At 43.9% G+C, this 7345-nt stretch overlaps 1 long non-coding RNA gene across 1 annotated transcript; it reads right to left on the reverse strand.

Annotated features, from left to right (window-relative positions):
- Window positions 1-354: 354 nt before the first annotated feature.
- Window positions 355-2429, reverse strand: LOC140849560 (uncharacterized). Its single transcript, XR_012131592.1, has 3 exons — window positions 2344-2429; window positions 1670-1859; window positions 355-463 (listed from the first exon to the last, which is right to left on the reverse strand). It is a non-coding gene; the product is annotated as an uncharacterized lncRNA (long non-coding RNA).
- Window positions 2430-7345: the final 4916 nt, after the last annotated feature.

Below are 7345 nucleotides of genomic sequence, written 5' to 3' on the forward strand. Positions count from 1 at the left end.
ACCAGAGTACGTCTCTTATGATTATGTGTATAAGGGGTCCTGCTGCAAGCTTTGTTTGAAAGATTCCCAAACACTAAATCATACCATGATGTCTCCTAATGCTGGTAGCGATCTGCACTAGCAACCTCTTGAAGTCAGAGACCTTGTCTTATCTTTTCTTTGGTCTCACAATGGTGGGAAACATCACCTGACCGTGTGCATGCCTTTGAGAGAAGGAGCAGGTGGAAATCACTGCCTATGGGAAGTGCTGCTGCAGGCTCCAGAACAGCGCTGTCTGAGCATCTCCCATGAACCTTGGCAACCCTGCTTGCCATGTTCCTCACCAAAGCCAACTGAATTAATTATTCACAGTACCTGTAGCCTCACTGGTGCCACCGTTCACTGAGCTCTCCCCCAGGGGGGAAGTGGCATCTTCACCAAATATCTTGAGGCAGTTTTCAATGAGAAATTCTACCAGAGATATCTGTAACACAAAAGGGCAAAGACAGGGTGCTCTTCTTCACATGGCAATGTTAGAAATCCCATCTCACATGTGAATGTTGGGTCTAACAAAAAATGTACAAGAAGTCTGAGAAAAAATCAATAGTTGATTCCAAAGAAGCGAGTATAATCCAGTTTTCCTTAAGAAATAAATGATACTTCCAGGACTACTTTCGCACAGATGTTAAAAAACTTTCAATGCGTGACCAAAAGTCATAATTCCTGCCCTAGCTTAATAGCTCACATTTTTAAATCAATGCTTACATCTTCTTTAAAGATGTAATTGCAAGGAAGGCACATAGGATGCTTGGGGTGGAGATGTAATTATAGTCTCTTACTAAACTTTCTTTCTTATGAAGATCTTTCCAGGTGTTTTGAGGTACAAATGATGTAAAACACCTTATTAAAATTTATGAAGCATCCAATAGACCAAAACTTGTGAAATTCACTTATTAAGTGTGGAAGAACCCTAAACTTGGGAAGCAGAGATGTCTGTGGGTTCTCTGTGATGGAAGGTCAGCAGTTGGAGAGAAACCATGGCGGCCTGTCTGCGGGCAGTCACTCCTCACGCACTGCTGCACCTCATGCCTGCTCTCTGGCCAAGTTGGGGCAGAGCTGTGATCTCATGAGGCATGCTGTGGCTCCATTAGGATGCTCCGGAGTCTTTTACTGCTACCTCAGCATGTACCAAGTGAAAGGGTAGGCAAGCATTCTTGGGAATGACCCACTGCTGACAGAGGAAGACCAGTGTGTGTGGAACATAGTGCCCAACCATGTAGGATGCGCCACTAACGACCAGTGAGGTCCTGGGTGTTCCCGCCATCGCACAATGAGGAAAGCACCGCCTGGAAAGCATGCCCATAGTTACAAGTCCTCAGTGAGCAGGCCAAGAGCTGAAAGTTGGCTTGTCAAACTCCAAAGCCCAAGTCACTCTTGTCTCTCTATTGTTTAGTCAGTGTAGCACTGACCCTCTTGGGCAGAGAGAGAGAGAGAAGTGACTCAGCTCCTCTCCATTTCCCACTGTACAGCCCACTGTCCTGTACACCACTAGATAAATGCCTGCCGATGGGCAGGGAGGTAATTAAAATGTGCACTTTTAAAAACTGGTCTGTCTGAATTACTAGCACATGTTTCAGACTCAAGGTGGTGACTCAGCCCCGCAGGACATAAAAATAAGAAATCTCCTTACCCTTTTCATCAAGTACATTCCTGCTTCTGTGCTGCAAGGGTTAGGTAGACAAAGAAGGCTCGGGGCTATATGCTGTGATAAGGCGAAAGCGGTCATCTCGTTGTATGAAGAGTGCTGCTTGATGTTGTTTAATACCCCGAAAAGACACCGCAAGAGCACAGCATTGGCTCTTGGCAGCTGGTCTAAAAGCCTAAAGACAGAAAAATGAAATTTTAAGTGAGGGAATCATTTGGACGTGGAAGTGGGAAACACAGAGCTCCAGGTGTGAATGCATAGAGAAATGTTGGACCCAATTCAATTCCTGAACCAGGTAATAACTTCTCCGGTTAAATAAGTGCTTGGCCAAAGTGAGGTCATACCACTGGCAAAGTTGTCTGCTAGCATCTCTCAGAGACTTGTGGGTCTCATTTCCTATCAGTTTCATACATTCAGAAGGTGTAAAATGGTCAAGGAGTCCGTATGAGTAAGCTTAGGGAAAAAGAGTTCAATGAGGGCAGTTAAGAGGTGCATGTATGTTTAAACTGGCCTTCTGGGTGTGATCAAATGAAAACCCTTTGGATTTCATAACTATTTTAGTGGTCAAAGCTGTAAATGATAGGCATATTTTCCTAAGGGTATGTCGGTTGTAGTTCTCAATGTGAGCCTAGTAGAGTAATTAACTGTTGCATCATTACCTCCGGGTGGCAGTTATTTTCTCATCCTCCCTCTTCCCTTGACAAGGAATAGCAAGCCATTTATCATACAGACTGGATGAAAAAAGACTTCCTTAGATATTTTGAAGAAAATCCTTGCAAAAATAAAGAATATTATTATTGCAGTCAATACATATTGGAGAAATTGCAGAGAAAAACCTTGAGTGGCAAACTTCAGTTCAGTGCCCGCTACCTTCAAAGCCACCCAAACCATGACCTAGGAGAGCTCGGTTCTGACTCTGCACTGACTTGCACACCCAAAGCAGTAGCTTGGATTTTCACCACAACTGAGGAGCATAGAAACGGAGTCTAGGTTCTGTTGGCAATGAAGATAAAGCCCCTTGTAGCCTCTGGAAGTGACTTTTTGTGTACATTTTAGCCAACTAGCACAAACTGACCAGGTCTGGTGATAAAACAATTCAGCTTCTTGAGAAGAAATACACGTACCCATCTTGCTTGTTTGTTTGAGACAGTGCTTGCTCTGAATTCTAGCAAGTGAAGTTTTTTAAGCAAAACATACACGTGCATGCTATTGCACAGATATTAAGAGAGAACCAGGCCTTCTGCCTGGAGGAATCTGTGCCCCTTGGGAGAAAACTACTCTTTTAATAGTTCGATTCCTCCCTTTTGTAACCCTATAAAAGTCCAGTTCTGCAGCCTTATAAGCAGCAGATGTTGGAAATACAGCCGATCCCCAATGCCTAGCTACCTGTTACCCTTTTCAGTCCCTGAGAGGAACATATATATCTTAACCCCAAAAGGGGAAGTGTCTCAAGATTTAGATACATCACAATTTCATGCCTCCGGGTTAGGGATAGGCAAATGTAAGCCTCCTAAGTGGAGGCCTGGAAATCTGGCACTACAGAAAGCTGATGAACAAGTGTTGCCATTATACAAGTGAGCCTATTAACATTTATGAAGCTTTAAAGTTCTGCGCAAGCCTGAGGGCCTTACCAGCGTCACAGGCATACCTCGCTTCCACTGAGCTCACTACATAGCCCAGGACTTCTCTTAGTTTTAGCTCAGTCAGAAAATGTCTGCAGGGAATCATCACAATTACAATCCAGTAAGTGTTCCCTCCTTCTAATGCTTATGGAGCCACTCTTTGTGCCAGGTGCTCTTTTGAGTGCTGGTGATAGAGCAGTGAAGGAAAAGGGGAAAGTCCCAGTCCTGTCATTGCTCCACTGAGTCACTGGCACACTGTACCCTCCCGGGACAGAGTTCTCAGTGCGTTTGCTTTGGAACCATCCCAGTGTATTTGGAAGGAGGAAGCACGACAGTCCTGGCTGGCTCTGGGAGTCTAGCAGGGAGCGCAAGGGCCCTAGCCTTGTGCCCCAAACTGCAGCTGTCATGGCATGTGTGTCTCTTCTCTCTCCTTGACCCTGTGCTGCACAATCCACTGGTGGCCAGCTGTGCTGAAGCCAGAACGTGACCCGACTGTGCCAAGGGTATTTGTTGTTGGACCTCTCTTTTAAGACAGCTTAACGGCCAACTCCGTGTGGTCCGCCACTTTCTCATTGAGGCCTATGTCTCCAGTTAGTTTCACATGGTATTATCAAGGCCAAGGTTTCGAAGTGTGATTCTCCACCAGGATCAGGCAACTTCAGGAAGAGAAAACTTGAGGAATGTCTAAGAACTGTACTTATGAGTGCCACTCTCTGGCTAGTTTGGGCTTAGAACAAAGCTGACTCTTGCTAGAAAATCAAAGCATTTCCATGTGTGCACTCTACAGAGAGCGGCAGCAACCTTGCTAGTCACATACCCAGTGTATATTATTGTGGTCCCTGTGGGGGTAGTGGTCACCTCTACGTCGTTTCTAACTGTTGCTATTTGTCATACAGTCTCATGGAGGACAAGGAAAGACCAAATGTAACTGACATTTATGTGATAATTTTCCTAACCTGTTTGCAGTCATTACTACATTAACATGTTGTGGTTCAGAGTTGCTAACAAGCTCTAAGATGGACTGATGATACCCTGTCTCAGTTCTCTTATTCTCCTTATAGACATGTAACTGATACTTGTGATTTAGATGTGTCCCTTCACAATTGATCTATTTTTTGTATAGACATACTAAACATTAAAATTTCCAATCAAACTGTAGCTGCTGCACCCACTTTTTACAAGTCATGTTTACCAGGCGAGGCATGTGGTGGGAGATGATTTCCGTGGGACTGTGTCTGTGGCAGTGGGCTAAACAAATCAATTCAAGTTTTAACAGAGGATGCCAAAGGCGCTAAAGGTGAAAAGACACCACATGCTGGAGGCATCTCTATGTGACTCTGACAGTAAAAGGCATGAGGGTAATGGGAAGGAACGATAATGAAGTGACCAGAGATTTTGGTGGCTGCACTGAGCATTTTTTGATGCATTTTAAGTCTAATTTTGCATACTACGGCAAAGTAATACAACCATCTCTGAAGATGAATATAAATTTTCCTTTGGAAACTTTCCCTCCTTAGGAGTATGGGCAGGAAGTCATCAAATTAGGACGGTTGTTCTGGTAAACATTTTGTATATGTGTGGAGGTTGAAATTTATTATTTTGTTATTATTATCATGGTTATTTTGCATAGAGTGCTCAGGAGGTATGATGGGGAAGGTCATGTGTGACATAGAGGAAATTATATCTAAGCAGGCTTTTGACGATCAAAGTAGCTCTGTGAAATTTTGACTTTGTGTTTTATAGTTTTGCACATTCTTAACATATTATGTCTTTGATAGCTCCTAGGCCATCGTGATAGACCATACCAATCATACAGCTTCAGAGTTAGGCTGTGTGTGAACACTGCTAGAAGTCTCCCTACCTTTAAGACTGCCACTATCACAAAGATGGATTCACTATTCCAGTTCACTTTCTTCCCAGAATTGAGCTTCTCCTTTAGTTCTCTGCCAGATTTCATATGGGTCGGTGTTCTGAATACTCCTTTCCTGAGAGGCCCTTTTTCATTGATAAAAGCAAGCATATCCTATAGGAAGAAAAGGAAAGACAGACATATGGCAGCTTGTCTCCAGAGCGTATGTGGAGGCATTGTGGTAGTGGTGGGGGGACTAAATTTGGAATCATTTTTCCATTTCTCTAAATACATTTCTACCCAACAGTCCACTCTACATTCGTATTCTGAAACACTTCAACCACTTATTTTAATCAGACTTTCCATTTCAGGGAATTTATGCTTTTTCATCAAACGTGTCTGCTTCAAGGCCTTTGTGGAATCACCCTGTCGTCTTCCATTCATTCTTCATTAGTCCCTAATAGAGGTAGACGCTCTTCCCCACGTCTGCAAATTCTTTTGCCATACTCATTCTGCATTTGTTTATTCCCTTTTGAGCAAGTATATAGATACCCCATTCCTACTTTTTCTATTTCCTTCCCTCCTTTAAAATCAGGCCCCAATCCCTGGCCACCGCCTCTGATTACATTCCGTTGTCAACAGTCTTTCCTGCGGCTCTATCTCCAGGGCCTCTGCTTGCAGTGTGGGAGATAATAGGGGTTGGATTCACATAGTCCAAGGGCTCCAAAATCTAGTGTCCAGCCTATCTTCTGTGTGACCTGGGACACATACATACTCTGCTGACACTCTTGGTGTGTGCCTTTGTGTGTGTGAAGTGCAGATGATGATAATCACAGCTGTGCCATCCCCTAAATTTGTGGTTAAGGATGCGAGGATCATGGCAGTAGCAAGCATGATAAATTCTTTCAATGTAGAATAAAATTTCCTGTATCTACTACAGCGCTAGGAAATGTACTGGACACTCAGTGAATTCTAACAGTGTCAATCAGTACACCATTGAAGACAACATAGGCCCAAGTCAGTGGCTTTAACCTGACAGTTGCCATTTGGGTTAAAGTGTGCATACTGGCCAGAGGATGAGTCTTTACACTTAAGCACTTGACATGCAAGTCAGATCCATGGGATGCAATTTTGAGTTGTATGATTGAGTCACTTTAGCTGAAGGAAACTTGGACCTACTGCAGAATTTAAGGAAGGAGATGAAAAGGGAATATGAGGATGAGGAGGACCCTCAGAGATTCATACACACGAAACCCATTTTGACGGACCTGAGCAGGCGTGTGTGAATTTCCTGAAACAAGTGCAATGGACAAGAGTACCTTCTCCTGTGGTATTTGCCTTATAACTCTGCAGTACCTAAGTCTGATTTGATTATTTGATGTAATATTGAAAAAGCCTCTCAGCCAGAGCCATTTGGAGATAGATTTGGAGGAGAAGCCTTTGGCTCCCAAGCTCTCTCTCCTTCCTCAGGAGGGCTACGCAAGACTGCAGTGAGACCTACCAGAATGGGGTTGAGCAGCTTGTCGTCATCACAAATGTCCATCATAGAAATGCCAAAGAGCTGTCTTGGCTTTGCAGGTGGTGGTGCCAGGCTGGGGTTGTCCTGGGAAGTGCCGGTGCTCTTCCAACAGGCCAGCTGTGCGACAACACTCTTTTTAAATCTCTTCCAGCATGAATCTAAGGAAGAAGTGGGATGATCATTACTGGCAGTTTAATTCACTTCACCTTATTTCCACCTTTGCCATTGCACATCACATTTCTTCCAATATCAAGAAGAGAAAGAAATTGAGTCAGTGGCTGTTTAGAATTTCCCACATTCTGAAATTGGCCAATTGCATCCTTGTGGTGCTAATGTGTTCTCCTTCGCCATATTTTGCAAACAAGTAGTTAAACCTCCAGGCCCTACAAGACTCAGGGTCAGTCCTTTCAGGGGCATCTACTGCCTGCTTCACTGCATCATGAAGCACTCAACCTGTAGCTGTACATGTTTCTTGGTACTAACCATGTGCAGTGGATTTCAGTGTCAGAGCATATTTTGAAAGCTGAGAAAATTTGGTATTCAAATGAGGCAGAGTGTGGGCATCATCTACCTTCATAGGAAGTCTCCTGTGACTCTGAGATTTCCTATTGGGCTTTCTAAGTGACCAACCATGGTCACTTTCTCTTGTCAAAAGGATCTGCCCTCCCTGA

The sequence above is a fragment of the Manis javanica genome, chromosome 5 (assembly GCF_040802235.1).
Source record: "Manis javanica isolate MJ-LG chromosome 5, MJ_LKY, whole genome shotgun sequence".
Lineage (NCBI taxonomy): Eukaryota > Metazoa > Chordata > Mammalia > Pholidota > Manidae > Manis > Manis javanica.